The sequence below is a fragment of the Myotis daubentonii genome, chromosome 2, assembly GCF_963259705.1.
Source record: "Myotis daubentonii chromosome 2, mMyoDau2.1, whole genome shotgun sequence".
Lineage (NCBI taxonomy): Eukaryota > Metazoa > Chordata > Mammalia > Chiroptera > Vespertilionidae > Myotis > Myotis daubentonii.
Window position 1 is genome coordinate 109,917,913 of NC_081841.1, and position 19,394 is coordinate 109,937,306.

At 40.8% G+C, this 19,394-nt stretch overlaps 1 long non-coding RNA gene across 1 annotated transcript in view; it reads left to right on the forward strand.

Moving 5' to 3' along the window:
- LOC132228212 (uncharacterized) overlaps nucleotides 1-13,038 on the forward strand; it is a 48,470-nt gene extending 35,432 nt beyond the window's left edge. The window contains exon 3 of the long non-coding RNA XR_009451305.1: nucleotides 12,459-13,038. This is a non-coding gene — a long non-coding RNA (uncharacterized LOC132228212). The remainder of the gene's footprint in view (nucleotides 1-12,458) is intronic.
- Nucleotides 13,039-19,394: the final 6,356 nt, after the last annotated feature.

Here is a 19,394-nt window from a genome sequence, read left to right on the forward strand (position 1 = left end):
CTTAATCTTTTTGTTGCAATGATAAATGAGATTTTTGTTTTAGTTTCTCTTTTTTTTTCTTTTTTTTATTGCTTAAAGTATTACAAAGGGTATTACATATATGTCCATTTTTTCCCCCCGCCCTAGACAGTCCCCTAGCCTCCCCTATCCCCTAGTGTCTTATGTCCATTGGTTATGCTTATATGCATGCATACAAGTCCTTTGGTTGATCTCTTACCCCCCTACCTCCTCACCCCCACCCTCCCTGGCCTTCCCGCTGCAGTTTGACAATCTGTTTGAGGCAACTCTGCCTCTGTATCTATTATTGTTCAAAAGTTTATAATGGTCTCTAGTATCCATGAATGAGTGAGATCATGTGGTATTTTTCCTTTATTGACTGGCTTATTTCAATTAGCATAATGCTCTCCAGTTCCATCCATGTCGTTGCAAATGGTAAGAGTTCCTTCCTTTTTAGAGCAGCATAGTATTCCATCGTGTAGATGTACCACAGTTTTCTAATCCATTCATCTACTGATGGGCACTTAGGCTGTTTCCAGATCTTAGCTATGGTGAATTGTGCTGCTATGAATATAGGGGTGCATATATCCTTTCTGATTGGTGTTTCTGGTTTCTTGGGATATATTCCTAGAAGTGGGATCACAGGGTCAAATGGGAGTTCCATTTTCAGTTTTTTAAGGAAACTCCATACTGTCTTCCATAGTGGCTGCACCAGTCTGCATTCCCACCAGCAGTGCACAAGTGTTCCTTTTTCTCCACACCCTCTCCAGCACTTGTCGTTTGTTGATTTGGTGATGATAGCCAGTCTGACAGGTGTGAGATGGTACCTCATTGCTGTTTTGATTTGCATCTCTCGGATGATTAGTGACTTTGAGCATGTTTTCATATGTCTCTTGGCTTTCTGAATGTCCTCTTTTGAAAGGTGTCTATTTAGGTCCTTTGCCCATTTTTTGATTGGATTGTTTATCTTCCTTTTGTTAAGTTGTATGAGTTCCCTATAAATTTTGGAGATTAGGCCCTTATCAGATATGTCATTGGCAAATATGTTTTCCCACACAGTGGGTTTTCTCGTTGTTTTGTTGATGGTTTCTTTTGCTGTGCAGAAGCTTTTTATTTTGATGTAGTCCCATTTGTTCATTTTCTCTTTAGTTTCAAGTGCCCTAGGAGCTGTATCAGTGAAGAAATTGCTTCGGCATATGTCTGAGATTTTGTTGCCTTTGGATTCTTCTAGAATTTTTATGGTGTCCTGTCGTACATTTAAGTCCTTTATCCTTGTTTTAGTTTCTCTTTATGTGAGTTTATTATTGGTGTATAAAAATTCCATAGGTTTCTGGGTATTAATTTTTATCCTGCTATGTCGCTAAGTTCATTTATTAACTCTAGTAGTTTTTTTATAAGGTCTTTAGGGGTTTCTATGTACAATATCATGTCATCTGTGAAAAATGACAGTTTTACTACTTCTTTTCTAATTTGGATGCCCTTTATTTTTTCTTGTCTGATCACTATGGTGAGCCCTTCCAGTAATATGTCGAACAGGAGTGGTGAAAGTGGGCATCCCTGTCTTTTTCCTGTTCTTAGGGGAAATGTTTTTTGTTTTTTCCCATTGAGTATGACGTTGGCTATAGGTTTGTCATATAAGGTTTTTATTGTGTTGAGGTATGATCCCTCTATTCCCATTTTGCTGCAAGATTTTATAAAAAAAAGTGTCGGATTTTGTCAAATGCTATTTCTTTATCAATTGATATGATTGTGTGATTTTTATCTTTCAATTTGTTTTTGTGATGTATCAAGTTTATTGATTTGCGGATATTGTACCATCGTCACATCCCCGAAATAAATCCCACTTGGTCATGGTGTATGATCTTTTTAATGTGTTGCTGGATGCGATTTGCTAATATGTTTTTGAGGATTTTCAGCATCTATGTTCCTCAGGGATATTGGCTGTAATTCTCTTTCTTTGTAGTGTCTCTCTCTTTCTTCCTTCCTTCCTTCCTTCCTTCCTTCCTTCCTTCCTTCCTTCCTTCCTTCCTTCCTTCCTTCCTTCCTTCCTTCCTCTCTCTCTCTCTCTCTCTCTCTCTCTCTCTCTCTCTCTCTCTCTTCTTTCTTTCATCGCGCCTTGGATAAACCTCATTGGCTATGATACTGCCAATGTGCAAAGCTCTTTGTAGTGTCTTATCTGCTTTTGGGATTAGGGTAATGCTGGCTTCATAGAAAGATCTTGGAAGTATTCCTTCCTCTTGACTTTTTTGGTATAGTCTATGGAGGTTAGGTATTAGTACTTTGAATATTTGGTAAAACTCCTCTTGGAGCTGTCCAGACCAGGGCTTTTGTTTGCTGGAAGTTTTTAAATTATTACTTCAATTTCATCAGTAGTTACCAGCCTATTCAGGTGTTCTGATTCTTCCTGATTGAGTTTTGGAAGGTTGTATTTTTCTAGGAATATGTCCATTTCATCTAGGTTGTTCAGTTTGTTGTAGTAGAGTTGTTTGTAGTATTTTTTTTCTTTTTACAATCCTTTTGTATAACTGTGGAATGGGTTGTTACTTCACCTGTTTCCATTTTTCCCCCCAAGAAAAACTATCCTATATAATGAGGTAATATGCAAGTTAACCCTCACACCCTCACAGGATGGCTGCCTACAGCCAGGCCGGCAGGGGGATTAGTGAGGGATGACCAAACGACTGAACAGCAGGTTGTGTGGGGTGACCAGGCTGGCGGGAGTGGGGGGTGCAGTTGAGGGCGACCAGGCCGGCAGGGGAGGAAGTTGGGGACGCTTAGGCTGATAGGCGGGACAGGGAGGGGTGACTAGGGTGGTGGTGGGGGCAGTTGGGTGCTACCATGCCAGCAGAGGGGGGAAGTTAGGGGTGACCAGGCCTGTCGGGGTGGCAGTTAGGAGTGACCAAGCCTGCAGGGAGGAAGCAGTTGGGGGTAACCTGGCTGGCAGCGGGGGGCAGTTAGGAGTGACCAGGCCGGCATGCAGAGGCAGTGAGGGGTGATCGGGCTGGCAGGGAGGGGCAGTTAGGGACGATCAAGCAGGCAGGCAGGTGAATGATTAGGAGCCAGCAGTCCAGGATTGTGAGAGGGATATCCGACTGCCCGGGATCTGTCCTAAACTGGCAGTCAGACATCCCACAAGGAGTCCCAGATTGGAGAGGGTGCAGGCTGGGCTGAGGGGACCCCCATCCGTGCATGAATTTTGTGCACCGGGTCTCTAGTTTTAAATATAATGTTAAATGCAATAAACATTAACATTTCAAGAAAAATGGTTTTAAATATAATAATGTTACAGGCAATAAACATTAATATTTCAAGAAAAAAGATTTTAAATATAATAATATTATCCAAACCATACTAGCATAGTATAATATCACAAAAGTTGTAGGAAATAATAAAAAATCTCCAAATAACAGGAATACTATTATATTCTAAAACATTTTTTTCCTCTGGCTCTATTTTTGTTTTCAGTTTATGTTGTTCATTATATTTCACAAATGAGTGAGATAATGTAATATTTATCTTTCTCTGACTGGCTTATTTTGCTTAGCATGATGCTCTCCAAGTCCATCCATACTGTTGCAAATGGTAAGAATTCCTTTCTTTTTTACAGCAGTGTAGTATTCCATTGTATAGATGTACAACAGGTTTTTAATCCACTCATCTGCTGATGGGCACTTAGGCTGTTTCCAGATCTTAGCTATTGTAAATTGTGCTGCTATGAACATAGGGGTGCATATATCCTTTCTGGTTGGTGTTTCTGTTTTCTTGGAATATAGTCCTAGAAGTGGGATTACTGGGTCAAATGGAAGTTCCATTTTTAATTTTTTGAGGAAATACCATACTGTTTTCCACAGTGGCTACACCAGTCTGCATTCCCACGTGCAGTACACGAGGGTTCCTTTTTCTCCACGTCCCCTCTAGCACTTAATTGTTGATTTGTTGATGATAGCCATTCTGACAGGTGTGAGATGGTACCTCATTGTAGTTTTGATTTGCATCTCTTGGATGTTTAATGACTTTGAGCAGTTTCCATATGTCTCTTGGCTTTCTGTCTGTCCACTTTTGAGAAGTATCTATTCAGGTCCTTTGCCCATTTTTTGATTGGATTCTTTATCTTCCTTTTGTTAAGATTTATGAGTTCCCTATAAATTATGGAGATATCCTTATCAGATATAACATTGGCAAATATATTCTCCCATGCAGTGGGATTTCTTGTTGTTCTGTTGATGGTTTTCTTTTTTAAATTTATTTTATTTTGTTTTATTGCTTAAAGTATTATAAAGAGTATTATATATGTCTCCTTTTTTTGCCCCCCCCCCTTGCCATTCCCCTAGCCTCCCCTACCCTCCAATGTCTTATGTCCATTGGTTATGCTTATATGCATGCATAAAAGTCCTTCAGTTGATCTCTCACCCCCCTCTCTTGCTTCCCAACCCGCCCCAGCCTTCCCACTGTTCGATGCTGCTCTGCCTCTGTATCCATTTTTGTTCATCAGTTTATAATGATCTTTATTATCCATAAATGAGTGAGATCATGTGGTATTCTTATTTCATTGACTGGCTTATTTCACTTAGCATAATGCTCTCCAGTTCCATCCATGCCGTTGCAAATGGTAAGAGTTCCTTCTTTTTTACAGCAGCATAGTATTCCATTGTGTAGATGTACCACAGTTTTCTAATCCATTCATCTGCTGATGGGCACTTAGGCTGTTTCCAGAACTTCACTATGGTGAATTGTGCTTCTATGAACATAGGGATGCATATATCCTTTCTGATTGGTGTTTCTGTTTTCTTGGGATATATCCCTAGAAGTGGGAACACTGGGTCAAATGGGAGTTCCATTTTTAATTTTGTGAGGAAACTCCATACTGTTTTCCACAGTGGCTGCACCAGTCTGCATTCCCACCAGCAGTGCACAAGTGTTCCTTTTTCTCCCATCCTCTCCAGCATTTGTCGTTTGTTGATTTGTTGATGATAGCTATTCTGACAGGTGTGAGATGGTACCTCATTGTTGTTTTGATTTGCATCTCTCAGATGATTAGCGACTTTGAGCATGTTTTCATATGTCTCTTGGCTTTCTGAATGTCCTCTTTTGAAAGGTGTCTATTTACGTCCTTTGCCCATTTTTGATTGGATTGTTTAACTTCCTTTTGTTAAGTTGTATAAGTTCCCTATAAATGTTGGAGATTAAACCCTTATCGGTGATAACATTGGCAAATATGTTCTCCCATGCAGTGGTGTTGATGGTTTCTTTTGCTGTGCATATTGCTACAACATATGTCTGATATTTTGCTGCCTATGGATTCTTCTAAGATTTTTATGGTTTCCCTTCTTATGTTTAAGTCCTTTATGTATTTTGAGTTTTTGTGTGTGTATGGTGTAAGTTGGTGGACTAGTTTCATTGTTTTTGCATGTATCTGTCCAATTTTCCAAACACCATTTATTGAGGAGACTGTCTTAACTCCATTGTGTGCTCTTGCTTCCTTCATCAAATATTAATTGAGCATACTGGTTTGGGTCTATTTCTAGGTTCTCTGTTCTTTCCAGTCGTCTATATGTCTGTTCTTGTGCCAGTACCAGGCAGTTTTGAGAACAGTGCTTTGTAATATAGCTTGGTATCTGTTATTGTAATCCCTTCAGTTTTCTTCTTTTTTCTTCAGGATTTCTGTGGCTATTCGGCACATTTTTTTATTCCAAATGAATTTTTGGAGTTTGTTCTAGGTTTGTGAAATATGCCACTGGTATATTAATGGGGATTGCATTGAATCTATAGATTGCTTTGGGTAGTATGCACTCTGGGATGTTGTTTATTTCTCCTTTGATCTCTTTGCTAACCCACGCATTGTTTAGTAGCTGCTATTTAGCCTCCACGGGTTTGATTATTTTTTTTGGAATTGATTTTTAATTTTATGCCATTTGATCTGAGAATTTTATGCCATCATTTGATTTGATATGATTTCACTCTTCTTGAATTTGTAGAGTGTTAGCCTGTGTCCTAATATGTGGTCTGTCTTTGTAAATGTCCATGTGCCCTTGGGAAGAACATATATATTCCATAGCTTTAGGGTGAAATGTTCTGAAGATATCAATTAGTTCCATCTGATCTAGTGAGTAATTTAGGATTGTTGTTTCCTTGTTGATTTTTAAAAATACATATTTTATTGATTTTTTTACAGAGAGGAAGGGAGAGGGATAGAGAGTTAGAAACATCCATGAGAGAGAAACATTGATCAGCTGCCTCCTGCACACTCCCTACTGGTGATGTGCCCGCAATCAAGGTACATGCCCTTGCCCAGATTCGAACCTGGGACCCTTGAGTTCGCAGGCTGACGCTCTATCCACTGGGCCAAACCGGTTAGGGCTTGTTGATTTTTTTGTCTAGAAGATTTATCCACTGATTTAGTGGATTATGAAAATCCCCTGCTGTGATTGTATTGCGTTTGATCTCTCCCTTGTCGATATTCCAGAAGTTTTTTTTAATGTATTTGTGTGTTCCTGTATTGGGTGCATACATGTTTACCAGAGTTATATCCTCTTATTGTATTGATTCATTTAGTATTATGAAATGGCTTCTTTATCTCTTGTTATGGCCTTCACTTTGAGGTCTATTTTTTCTCAGATATAAGTATTGCTGCCCCCGCTTTTTTTAAATTTTTTTTTATTTCCATTTGCCTGAAATGTTTTTTACATTCCTTCACTGTGAGTCTGTTTGAGTCCTTTTTTTCTGAGACAGGTCTCTTGTAGACAGCATATACATGAGTCATGTTTTCTTATCCATTTAGCCATTCTGTCTTTTGATTAGGGCATTTAATCCATTTACGTTTAAGGTTATTATTGATAGGTACTTCTTTGTCACAATTTTTATTCTTGATGTCTGTGTTTCTCCCTCTCTTTCTATTCCTTTTTCTTATACCAGTCCCTTTGGGATTTCTTGCATTGCTGATTTGGTGGTAATAAACGCCCTTAGGCTTTTTTTGTCTGTGATGCTCCTGATTTCACCTGCAATTTTGAATGATAGCCATGCTGGATAGAGCATTCTTGGGTTCAGTCCCTTACTTTTCATTACTTTGTATACTTCATTCCATTCCCTTCTGGCCTGATGTATTTCTATTGAGAAATCATTTGATAGTCTAATGGGAGATCCCTTGTATGTAACTTTCTGTCTCTCTCTTGCAGCCCTTAAGATTCTTTCCTTGTTGTTATCTTTTGGTTCATCTTGTTTGGAACCCTTTGTGCTTGTGTGACTTTTTTCTTCCCCATGTTGGGGAAGTTTTCTGTCATTATTTTTTCAAATAGGTTTTTTATTCCTTGCTCAGCTTCTACTACTTTTGGCACCTCTATTATGCAGATTTTGCTTCTTTTCATGTTGTCTTAAATCTCCCTCAATCTCTCCGCCTGCATTTTAAGTTTTTTTTTTTTCCCTATTGCTGTTCAGATAGGGTGTTTTCTATCTTGTCTTCTAACTCTCTGATTTGGTCCTCAGCTTCTAATCTACAGTTGAAACTTCCATTATGTTCATTATTGCAGCTATGTCATTCTTCATTGCCTCTTGATTCTTACACATGTTTGTGAATTTCTCATCCAGACATTTGAATTCTTTCTCTGACAAATCACTTGCCTCTATTTTATTTATTTCCTTTTCTTCAATTGCTCCTTTTGTTTCCTTTGGTCATTGTTTCTTTGTCTTCCCATTTTTGCTGTCCCTTTGTATTTGTTTCTATGTAATTAGAGTTTCTGTCTTTCTGACTCTGGACAACCTGCTTGAGGTCTGAGAGGTTGAAGCCCCTAGCTGTCCCATGGTCTGGGCCTCCTTAGCACAGAGGCTGTGTCTGCCTTGAGTCTTACGCTTTTATTGTCTCTGCTCTGAGTTGTACTCCTTTCCCCCACTGAGATCTTGTCCCTCAGTTGTCTGCTGCAGATGCTTGGGGTTGGCAGGGGTTCATGCACAGTTCCTCTGTTTTGCAATTCCCTGTGAAGTCCCAGAGTTCTCTGGCATGCAATTTGCTCTGTGGCCCTTGGGCCCATGGCAGGTTGGCTCTCTAGGTCCCTCTGGCAGCTTGGTAATGGGCTGATTAGAAGCTGAGGACCGAATCAGAGAGTTAGAAGACAAGGTAGAAAACACCCTATCTGAGCAGCGTGTGCAGCACTGCGCTTTGTGCCCCTAGCTCACATCTTCAGCGAGGTCCAGGTAGCTTTGGCTTGCACCAGCAGCGCAGTTCTGGGACTTGGGCAGGGTGCTGCGCCAGGTGCCTTGGCCCACACCAGCATTGCATTCCTGGATTCTGGGAGGGTCACTGTGCCGGGTGGCTTTGGCTCGCATTGGCAGTGTGGTCCTGGGGCCTGGGCATGCTGCATGCTGGGTGTTAGTAACTATTTATTTACTTACTATTATTCTTATTTTTTAAATCTTCACCCTAGGATATTTTTCAATTGATTTTTAGAGAGTTTGGAAGAGAGAGGGGAAAGATAGAAATAGTGATGTGAGTGAAACAGATAGATTGGTTGCCTCCTGCGCATGCCCTGACTATGTCCTTGGTCAGGGAGGAGCCTACAACCAAGGTACATGCCCTTGAACAGAATCAAATCTGGGACCATACAGTCTGCAGGCTGATGCTCTATCCACTGAGCAAACTGCCTAGGGCAGTAACTATTTATTAAGTGGATTAATATAACTTTAGTCATTTTTTATTATGATAGAAAACACAAGGATTTTCTTGATGAGTGTTGTGGGCTTTGTTCTTTGAGATTAACAGATATCAAAAGGAGCTTGTGACTTTAAATTTAGTAAAATTTTGTCAGGTACTGGATTGAATATTGTTGAAAAATTTTATTTGTAGAGGCTTGTATATATTCTGGATAGTCAATTTTGAATTCTTATTATGGCTGTAAATCATTTAATAGCTAATATCTCAAGTCACAGTACACATTAGTAGTAGGCTCATCATTGATTATATAAATCCCCTAGTTTTTCAAAGAACCTTTTTGATATTTTTTTTTCATCTGACTTTGTTTGATTAGTTGTTTCCTAAAAATAAAGCCCAGTATTTTCTTCTATTTGTAGTGCTTTTGTAGGAGTCTTTTACAACCAGTTGTCCATTATGTTCAGGCTTATTTTCATTGACAGTGAAACAATACATAGGTGTTTTAATATTCTGTTCCTTGTCATCTATTGTATGTACACTCACTTTGGACAACCATAGATCTAGTGCATTTTGGATCAAATGCAACCTCCCAATTTAGCATTCTGTCTTGTGGCAAAGACAATGCTGTAAGTCCATGAAACCTCATTTTATTTTTCTCTTCCAGGGCACACAGGAAGGTGCACTCCCCAACTACCCTTGAAGTGAGATTGGTCAGGTCATCATGTCTGGTCAACAGAATGTAAGCAGAGTTTACTGTGTTCATTCTGAGCCAGGTGGTGAAGGGCCAGTGTACCTTCCTCCATGCTTGGTGTGGGTCATCTTGTGTGATGATCTTGAAGGCATGCATTCCAGAGGGCATAGCTAAGAGAAAAACCCCCTTTAGGGGAAGAGGTGCCAAGGAGAAACATACATTTGGCTTTATCTTTTTTGTGTTACGTGTTACAGTGGTTGAGTGTTACAGTAGTTGTGTGAGTTACTCTGCTTGATACAGAGGTTATCTGTTACTATTCCATAAGTTCTCCAGTGTAGCTCTCAATTATATACTGTACTTGAGGCCCGGTGCACGAAATTTGTGCACTGGGGGGTGTCCCTCAGCCTGGCCTTCACCCTTTCGCAGTCTGGGAGCCCTTGGGGGATGTCTGACTGATAGTGGGCCTAAGCTGTCAGTTGGACATACCTAGCACTGCCACGGAGGTGGAAGAGGCTCCCCACCACCACTGCTGTGCTCACCAGCCTTGACCCAGCTTCAGGCTGAGTGGCGCTCCCCCTGTGGGAGCTCACTGACCACCAGGGGGCAGCTCCTGCATTGAGCATCTGCCCCCTGGTGGTTAGTGCGCGTCATAACGACTGGTAGTTCTACCGTTTGGTCAATTTGCATACTAGCCTTTTATTATAGAGGACTAGAGGCCTGGTGCACAAAAATTTGTGCACTCGGGGGGGCGGGGGCGGGGTCCCTCAGCCCTGCCTGTGCCCTCTTGCAGTTTGGGACCCCTTGGGAGATAACGACCTGCTGGCTTAGGCCTGCTCCCGGGTGGCAGAGGGCAGGCCCAATCCCTAGGTGCAGCCCCTGGTCGGGCTCAGAGAAGGGCTGATTGGGGAGTTGGGGTGCCGCCCGCTGTCACACTCAAGGCAGGGTCGATGGGGAGGTTGTGGCGCCACCCCCTGTCACGCACAGAGCAGGGCCAATCAGGGGGTTGGGGAGCTCCCCCCGTCACACACAGAGCAGGGCGGATCAGGGGGTTGGAGCGCCGCCCTCTATCACCCATAGAGCAGTGCCGATCAAGGGGTTGGGCGCCGCCACTCTCACACTCAGGGCAGGGCCGATGGGGAGGTTATGGCTCTACCCCATCACACACAGAGCAGGGCCCTTGGGGTGAGGGGGTTGGGGCGCCGCACCCTGTCACACACAGAGCTGCAGGGTGATCAAGGGTTTGGGGAGCTCCCCCCATCAGGCACAGAGCAGGGCCGATCAGGGGGTTGGGGCGCCTTCACCTGTCATGAACAGAGCAGGGCCGATAGGGAGGTTCTGGCCCCGCCCCCTGTCACACACAGAGCTGCAGGGTGATCAGGGGGTTTGGGCACTGTCCCCTGTCACACTGATCCCGGTGCCAGGAGGCCTCTCAGCTTCACTGATCCTGGTGCTGGGAGGCATATTACCCTTTTACTATATAGAATAGAGGCCTGGTGCATGGGTAGGGGCTGGCTGGTGTGCCCTGAAGGGTGTCCTGGATCAGGATGGGAGTCCCCACTGGGGTGCCTGGCCAGCCTGGATGAGGGGATGATGGCTGTTGCAGCTGGTCACACACCCTTCAGGGTGGGGGTCCCCACTGGGGTGCCTGGCCAGTCTGGGTGAGGGGCTGAGGGCTGTTTTCAGGCTGGCGGGTGACTGAAGCTCCCAACTGCTCCTTTTTTTCTTCTTTTAATTCTGGGCCAGCTTTAGCTCTGAGGCTCCAGCTCTTAGGCCTCTGCTCCTGAAAGCAGGTATCTGGTTTGTTTCGGTTCTAAAATCGAAACTCTGTATCAACTCCAGCTCTGAGATCCCAGCCTGCTGAAAGCTGGTTTCTGGGTTTTTTTTTTTAGCATCTATATTTGTTACAATGTTTGAAACTGCAGGCTCAGAGGCCTGCAGTGGCAGGCGGGGAACATTGGAGTCCTCCGTCACTGAAGCAAGCAAGCCTCATGTTAGTTTCAAGCTGCCTGGCTGCCAGCTGCCATCTTGGCTGACAGTTAATTTGCATATCTTGCTGATTAGCCAATGGGAAGGGTAGTGGTCGTATGCCAATTACCATGTTTCTCTTTTATTAGATAGGATTTTATTGACAACACTCCGAGGAATGTTGAACAGCAAAGTGAAACTCGCAATTACAGGATTGAAAGAGTGTTGTTGAAGTTGTATCCCACTAAGTCATGATGCATCCCCTGATGAGAATCCAGAGGGGAACTTTCATTTAGTTCCAGTAATAATGAAAGATCCCTTATCTGAGCACTGGGTCTACTCTTCTTTCATGTACACTCTGCATCTGAAACTGGTCATATTCAGTATTCAGTGCCAATTTTGTGGCGTGTGTCGAGTAACTCTATAATATACACTATTCTGATACACATTATTTGTATTTGTAATCTGATTTCCCACTTCTATTTTCCTTTGTCACTATCCTTTCATGCTAAAAAATAAGGGCAAATCCATGTTTTAATGTTTCTTTAAATGCCTCAAATATTTTTTAGAAGGCTGATATGAATATATTAAAAAGTATACTTTTATTGTTATGTGTTTTGTCCCATTTTTCAGTTAGAATATAAACTCCTTGAGAGTTTGTAACATTTCTAGATTTTTGGTAGCTCTCCCAGTAACATTTAATAAAATTATTTAGTTAATTGATTAATAAAGATGTTAGTATATGTGTTGATATAAAAGTGTTAGGTTTGAAATGGGATTAAATGAGACAAATGGAACACAAGTGAGCAAAAGGAAACAACTATTGATACTTATTTATGTGGTGCACATATATACTTGTCCATATATCCATTTATATGACCTCAGAATTATAGGTTGTTTTTTTAACGAAATACTTCATTTCTCACTCAAGTGTAGATATTGAGAAGCATAACAACTTATTTGGGAAGAATTACAGTGTTCACAAATTTCATAAAAAATATTTTAATGAAGTAAAAAGAGAAAAGTGGGGAGATAGCAAACAAGACATATTTTATTAATATAGAATTGTTTAAGTATGTTTTTCTTTAGTGAAAATATCAAAATTAACATGGCTGCAGAAAAACAGATACTGAAATATTGCATTGTGATTTTTTTCTAACATAACAGCAATGATGAATTACCTGTCATTGTGAATGAAGATAAGGTGCTGGCAGAAGTAGTATCTGCTACTGTGAGGTGGGAAGGCAGCAAGGTTGAGCTACAGGTGAGGCCTGCATTACAAACAGAAGGTTCGGTGGGCAATTTTCTCACTTCTCCAGACATCTATGATGGTCCCAGGGACAGGCTTTGAGAAGTCACTATGGCTCTAGGTCCTTATTAACTGGTAACTCCTCAAAGAGCTGTCTGCATTTTCAGAAAGATATACTGTATTAGAAAGCGTGGTTTTCATGGGTGAACTTCCAGAAAACAAATGTATATGACTGTTTTTGTGTGTGTGAGTGTAACATTTGCTTATTTGTGAACAAATGTTTGAATTTGTTTGTATAAAGTTTCTTTTTGTATGTGACAGCATATGTCCAGAGAATGTAAAATTCAGGAATAAAGTATTACTTACCCATGTATAATACACTATATAAAAATTAAGTTGTATAGTATATATCTGAAACATTCTTGAAGGAAAAAAAAGAAGGTAGCCATTTGTCAAAATTTCACAGTGCGTCTCTCTTTGTGAAGCCTTAGTAAAGTTCTAAATCCTTTTTCTAGCATGTGTGAGACTCTAAAAATGCTTTTTGCAGAGATCAAAAATTTAAACTTTAGATTGGGTTAAATACATTTTATAATACTTCCTGCAGCTGTTCGAGGTATAATGGAGTAAAATGAGAATTGCTTTTTAGGGCATATTTCTCAACAGACCAGTTTTGAAAATGAAACCGAATCTTCACGTTCCACATGACATTGGAATTTAGAGTTATTTTTACAGGCTTCATTGCAGTCACCATGTGAAACATTAAAAAACATATTACAATATAGTAAGCTAAAAGTTAAGACAATTTTCTTCCAACATCTTGTTCATTAAATAAAAAGAGGAATAAAACCACATTTTCTTCTGTAAAATATTTCCTCTCTTAATTATAACCAGATATGCTACCTCGGCAGGTAGGCTTTTGTTAAATTGAAAGTATGTTTGGTTTAAGTAGGGGATGTGGGAACAAACCCTTCAAGGAAAGTCACATTTTCTCTGAAATGCAGTGTGGTATCTAAATATAGCCTTGACTAAGTCCCTAGAACATTGAGGTACTAGAAAATGTTCAGGTATCTCTACTGGGGACAGATTTGCTTCTGATTATACAAAGTAGACTGTATGAGGTCACTGGAGCTGAACTGAAAAAAGGACTTTAAATTCATTGTAAAGTCCATAAGAGAAATAAGGCAACACAAGTGTGAGCAAATGGAGAACTGTGTCCAATCTTCTCTTTTGCCTGTGACTTGAAATGCCTGTGCCCTGGACACTGCTGGGAAGTAGATCATTTTATTTACCTCCTTCTTTCCTATCTGAACCAAGTGGCCTGTGTACCATTCCTGGAGGGTCTGGCCTGAACTAACTGTCCATTAATTCCTGGTAAAGAATCTGTGAAAGGCTTCTTTCAGAAAAGGGAGGAATCAGGCTCAAACTACAGCCTAAGGATGAAAGGGTTTAGGTATATTTACCCTGAAGATGGTTAAATATCACTTCTATAGTAATTCTGGAAGTATTTTATTTATTTTTATTTATTTTTAGGAGAACAGAAAGAATTTTACTTGGTAAATAAAACAACACTACAATATAAAAATTGAGAAATCAAGAGCTTAGGAGTACATTATGTGTGTTTTTTAAATTTAAATTCTTTATTGTTTAAAGTATTACATATGTCTCCCTTTTCCCCATTGACCTCTTGCCGGCCATTCCAACCCCCCAGAACATGCGCTCACCCCCCTAGTGTCTGTGTCCATGGGTTATGCGTATATGCATACATACAAGTCCTTTGGTTGATCAATAAACATCTTCCCTAACCCCCCACCCACAACCCCCCAGCCTTCAATCTGAAGTTTGACAGTCTGTTTGATGCTTCTGTGTTTCTGGATCTGTTTTTCTTCATCAGTTTATGTTATTCACTATATTCCACAAATGAGTGAGATCATGTGATATTTATCTTTCTCTGATTGGCTTATTTTGCTTAGCATAATGCTCTCCATGTCTATCCATGCTGTTGCAAATGGTAAGAGTTCTTTCTTTTTTACAGCAGCATAGTATTCCATTAAAAAACTGATATACCATAGTTTTTTAATCCACTCATTTGCTGATGTGCACTTAGGCTGTTTCCAAATTTTAGCTATTGTAAATTGTGCTGCTATGAACATAGGGGTGCATATATCCTTTCTATTGGTGTTTCTGATTTCTTGGGATATATTCCTAGAAGTGGGAACACTGGGTCAAATGGGAGTTCCATTTTTAATTTTTTGAGGCAACTCCATACTGTTTTCCACAGTGCCTGCACCAGTCTGCATTCTGACCAGCGGTGCATGAGGATTCCTTTTTCTTTATGCCTTATGCCAGCATTTATCATCTGTTGATTTGTTGATGATAGCCATTCTGACAGGTGTGAGATGGTACCTCAATGTCATTTTGATTTGTTCCTCTTGGACTATTAGTGACTTTGAGCATGTTTTCATATGTCTCCTGGCCTTCTGTATGTCCACTTTGGAAAAGTGTCTATTTACTATTAGGTCCTTTGCCCATTTTTTGATTGGATTGCTTATCTTCCTTTTGTTAAGTTGTATGACTTTCCTATGAATTTTGGAGATTAAATCCTTATCGGATATAACATTGGCAAATATATTCTCCCATGCAGTGGACTTTCTTCTTTTTTTTTCTTTTCTTTTTTTATTAAATCTTTATTGTTCAGATTATTACAGTTGTTCCTCTTTTTTCCCCCCCATATGTCCCCCCCCCTCCCAGTTCCCGCCCCACCCTCCGCCCTCACTCCCCACCCACTGTCCTCATCCATAGGTGCACGATTTTGGTCCAGTCTCTTCCCGCATCTCCCACACCCCTTTCCTCCCCAAGAATAGTCAGTCCATTCCCTTTTTATGTCCCGGATTCTATTATAATCACCAGTTCATTCTGTTCATGAGATTATTTATTCACTTGATTCTTAGATTCACTTGTTGATAGATGCATATTTGTTGTCCATAATTTGTATCTTTACCTTTTTGTTCCTCTTCCTCTTCTTAAAGGATACCTTTCAGCATTTCATATAATCCTGGTTTGGTGGTGATGAACTCCTTTAGCTTTCCTTATCTGTGAAGCTCTTTATCTGACCTTCAATTCTGAATGATAGCTTTGCTGGATAAAGTAATCTTGGTTGTAGGTTCTTGGCATTCATCACTTTGAATATTTCTTGCCACTCCCTTCTGGCCTGCAAAGTTTCTGTTGAGAAATCCGCTGTCAGTCGTATGGGTATTCCCTTGTAGGTAACTGAGTTTCTTTCTCTTGCTGCTTTTAAGATTCTCTCTTTGTCTTTTGCTCTTGGAATTTTAATTATGATGTGTCTTGGTGTGGTCCTCTTTGGATTCCTTTTGTTTGGGGTTCTCTGCACTTCCTGGACCTGTAGGTCTATTTCTTTCACCAGGTGGGGGAAGTTTTCTGTCATTATTTCTTCAAATAGGTTTTCAATATCTTGCTCTCTCTCTTCTTCTGGCACCCCTATAATTCTGATGTTGGTACGCTTGAAGCTGTCCCAGAGGCTCCTTACATTATCTCCGTATTTTCGGATTCTTTTTTCATTTTGCTTTTCCGGTTGGGTGTTTTTTGCTTCTTCACATTTCAATTCTTTGACTTGATTCTTGTGCTCCTCTGGTCTGTTGGTGGGAGTCAGTATAATATCCTTTATTTCAGTCAGTGTATGCTTAATTTCTAGTTGGTTCTTTATCACAACATCGAGGGTCTCATTAGATTACTTGAGGATCTCATTACATTTACCGGCATATTTTAGAAAATTATTGAAAGACCTTAAAAGTGTGGTTTTGAGCTCTATATCTTCCATTTCTGACATCTGCGTCCTGTTTCTTTGTCTCCGCACTTTTTATGCTTTCTTGGTGCACCCCCTAGTGGTCTTTATGTGCAGTCTTGTTGTAGTTAAGCCTAGATTGTTGTAGGTAATACTGGCGGGGATTTGACCTCCAGGCCAACTGGCTGTGAGAATCAGCTTGTCTGCAGTGAGAGAACTTCTGTCCTCTAGGGAGGTGCTAATCTAGCCTTTGCCTGAGGCTATCCAGCAAATGCCTCTGTGCAGGGCTTGGGCGGGGTGGGTCCCACGGGATCAAAAGGGTGGGCCGGAGCGAGCAGTTATGGCTGCTCTCAGTCCCGTCCCCAGGGGCTCTGCCTCTCTGAATCCCAGCAACCACTGCAAACCTTGGAGAGAAAGCTGCCTTCGAGTTCCGACTAAAGGCAGACAGTCCCGCTTCTCCCGTTTGAGTCTGGGTCCTTAAAGACTCGCCCGGATCTGGAGCTCAGAGTCTGCGACTCCCTCCCGATTGAAAACGCCAACCGAGACCTCTGCCACCAGCCCGCTCTGCATGCACTCCGCACCTTAATATTTGACTTCAGCAGTGCGCCTCCTCTGAGTCTCGGTATGCGTTTCTCTTTCCTCCTAGTTGTAGGACTTCCACTCAGACAGCGTTCCTGTGGTTCTGGGTGATGTCCGTTTCGTCTTTTAGTTGTTTTTTTTTTTTTTGAAGTGGTTGTTCGAGGCAGCAAACTCCAGTGTTAACCTATGCCGTCATCTAGGTTCTCCTCCTTTTTTTTTTTTAATATATATATATTTTTTACTGTGCATAAGCTTTTAATATTTTATTTTATTTTATTATTAGTTAAGGTATTACAAATGTGTCCTCATACCCCCCATTAACCCCAATCTCCCACCACCCCCACCCCGCACACTCATGCTCCCATCCCCCTGTTGTCCATGTCCATTGGTTTGGCTTATATACCTGTATACAAGTCCTTTGGTTGATCTCTTCCCCTTACCCCCGCGCTCCCCTACTTTCGTTCTGGGGATTGATAGCCTGATTGCTGTTTCTCAGTCTTTGGGTCTGTCCCTTTTCATCAGTCTATGTCCTTCTCTATAATCCACAAATGAGTGAGATCATGTGATATTTATCTTTCTCTGACTGGCTTATTTCACTTAGCATAATGCTCTCCAGTTCCATCCATGCTGTTGCAAAAGGCAAGAGTTCCTTTTTTTTTTTTTTTTTTTTTACCGCAGCATAGTATTCCATTGTGTATATGTACCACAGTTTTCTAAACCATTCATCTGCTGATGGGCACTTAGGCTGTTTCCAAATCGTAGCTATGGTGAATTGTGCTGCTATGAACATAGGGGTGCATATATCCTTTCTGATTGGTGTTTCTGGTTTCTTGGGATATATTCCTAGTAGTGGGATCACTGGGTCAAATGGGAGTTCCATTTTTAGTTTTTTGAGGTAGCTCCATACTGTTCTCCACAGTGGCTGCACCAGTCTGCATTCCCACCAGCAGTGCAGAAGTGTTCCTTTTTCTCCACATCCTCTCCAACACTTGTTGTTTGTTCATTTGTTGATGATAGCCATTCTGACAGGTGTGAAATGGTACCTCATTGTTTTGATTTGCATCTCTTGGATAATTAGTGACTTTCAGCATGTTTTTATATGTCTCTTGGCCTTCTGTATGTCTTCTTTCAAAAAGTGTCTGTTTAGGTCCTTTGCCCATTTTTTGATTGGATTGTTTATCTTCCTTTTGTTAAGTTGAATGCGTTCCCTATAAATTTTGAAGATTAAGTCCTTATTGAAGGCAACATTGGCAAATCTGTTATCCCATGCAGTGGGCTTTCTTGTTATTTTGTTGATGTTTTCTTTCGCTGTGCAGAAGCTTTTAATTTTGATGTAGTCCCATTTGTTTGTTTTCTTTTTTGTTTTCGTTTCCTAGGAGCTGTATCTGTTAAGATATTGCTATGACATATGTCTGCTATTTTGTTGTCTGTGGCTTCTTCTAGGATTTTTATGGTTTCTGGTCTTATGCTTAAGTCCTTTATCCATTTTAAGTTTATTCTTGTGTATGGTGTAAGTTGGTGGTCTAGTTTCATTTTTTTTCATGTATCTGTCCCATTTTCCCAACATAATTTATTTTTTATTTTTTTAATTTATTTTTTTTTATTGCTTAAAGTATTAAAAGGGTATTACATATGTATCCATTTTATCCCCCCGCCCTAGACAGTCCCCTAGCCTCCCCTATCCCCCAGTGTCTTATGTCCATTGGTTATGCTTATATGCATGCATACAAGTCCTTTAGTTGATCTCTTACCCCCCTACTTCCTGCCCCCCAACCCACCAGGCCTTCCCGGTGCAGTTTGACAATCTGTTTGAGGCAGCTCTGCCTCTGTATCTATTATTGTTCAAAAGTTTATAATGGTCTCTATTATCCATGAATGAGTGAGATCATGTGGTATTTTTCCTTTATTGACTGGCTTATTTCACTTAGCATAATGCTCTCCAGTTCCATCCATAATGTTGCAAATGGTAAGAGTTCCTTCCTTTTTAGAGCAGCATAGTATTCCATCATGTAGATGTACCACAGTTTTCTTCTTTTTTTTTTTTATTGCTTAAAGTATTACAAAGGGTATTACATATGTATCCATTTTATCCCCCCGCCCTAGACAGTCCCCTAGCCTCCCCTATCACCCAGTGTCTTATGTCCATTGGTTATGCTTATATGCATGCATACAAGTCCTTTAGTTGATCTCTTACCCCCCTACCTCCTGCCCCCCAACCCTCCCCGGCCTTCCTGCTGCAGCTCGACAATCTGTTTGAGGCAGCTCTGCCTCTGTATCTATTATTGTTCAAAAGTTTATAATGGTCTCTATTGTCCACGAATGAGTGAGATCATGTGGTATTTTTCCTTTATTGACTGGCTTATTTCACTTAGCATAATGCTCTCCAGTTCCATCCATGACGTTGCAAATGGTAAGAGTTCCTTCCTTTTTATAGCAGCATAGTATTCCATCGTGTAGATGTACCACAGTTTTCTAA